Below are 1,561 nucleotides of genomic sequence, written 5' to 3' on the forward strand. Positions count from 1 at the left end.
CTCATACATGCGGGATGGTGTGGTGGAATGTCCGAAGAGGCGGCACGCATCTCCGGGGTTTGCCCCCCCCCTCTGCCGCATTGTTACCGCAGAACGTCTACTACCGTGTCATCGCCGTCTGTGAGGGGGGGGCCACGCCCCGGAGACGCGTACCGCCTCTTCGGACATGCCACCACACCACCCCGCATGTATGAGGGCCCGGTGCGACGCTCCGGTGGCATTGCTAACCCCCCAGTGCCCCCGTCCCGCCTAACCCTGTAGCGTTTGACCACGGGATCTAGCCCTTTGACTTTGCACGGACGGGCTTTGACCAGTGGACCTCCCCACCCGGTTGTGTTAGGTCAGCCCATAGGAACACTTTGGAGCAACACCCGGGCCAGACCCACAGCAAGATCCCCTCCGTGTAGACCCCACGCGTCCGTTTCCCCCCTCCAGGTGCCGGCGGCGGCACCGTCCGTGAGGGGGGGGCACACCCCGGACACGCGTGCCGGGCGTTTGCAACCGCCACAACACTTCCAGACTTGTGAGAGGTCGCCTACGCAAGATTTGGCGGCATGCTAGGCCCCGGAGGCCGCCGGCCACAGCCGTAGACGCGCGAAGGGCAATCCGCGTAGAGGGAATTTTTCGGATACTTCTCCATCAACAAAAATTATGAAAAAATACCATCGTTCCTATAGCACATGTGCCCACGTCGTGCAAAAAAACTCATGATTTTATCGCGCTCCGAGTATTTAGTAATATTGACGCCGCATCGTTACCGTAGAACGTCTACTACCGTGTCATCGCCGTCCGTGAGGGGGCGGGCACACCCGGAGACGCGTCCCGCCTCTTCGGACATGCCACCACACCACCCCGCATGTATGAGGGCCCGGTGCGACACTCCGGTGGCATTGCTACCCCCTCCCCCCCAGTGCCCCCGTCCCGCCTAACCCTGTAGCGTTTGACCATGGGATCTAGCCCTTTGACTTTGCACGGACGGGCTTTGACCAGGGGACCTCCCCACCCGGTTGTGTTAGGTCAGCCCATAGAAACACTTTGGAGCAACATCCGGGCCAGACCCACAGCAAGATCCCCTCTGTGTAGACCCCACGCGTCTGTTTCCCCATTCCAGGTGCCGGCGGCGGCGCCGTCCGTGAGGGGGGCACACCCCGGACATGTGTGCCGGGCGTTTGCAACCGCCACAACACTTCTAGACTTGTGAGAGGCCGCCTATGCAAGATTTGGTGGCATGCTAGCCCCCGGAGGCCGCCGGCCACAGCCGTAGACGCGCGAAGGGCAATTCGCGTAGAGGGAATTTTTCGGATACTTCTCCATCACCAAAAATTATGAAAAAATACCATCGTTCCTATAACACATGTGCCCACGTCGTGCAAAAAAACTCATGATTTATCGCGCTCCGAGTATTTAGTAATATTGACGCCGCATCGTTACCGCAGAACGTCTACTACCGTGTCATCGCCGTCCGTGAGGGGGGGGCCACGCCCCGGAGACACGTCCCGCCTCTTCGGACATGCCACCACACCACCCCGCATGTATGAGGGCCTGGTGCGACGCTCCGGTG

This window comes from Triticum dicoccoides, chromosome 5A, assembly GCF_002162155.2.
Source record: "Triticum dicoccoides isolate Atlit2015 ecotype Zavitan chromosome 5A, WEW_v2.0, whole genome shotgun sequence".
Lineage (NCBI taxonomy): Eukaryota > Viridiplantae > Streptophyta > Magnoliopsida > Poales > Poaceae > Triticum > Triticum dicoccoides.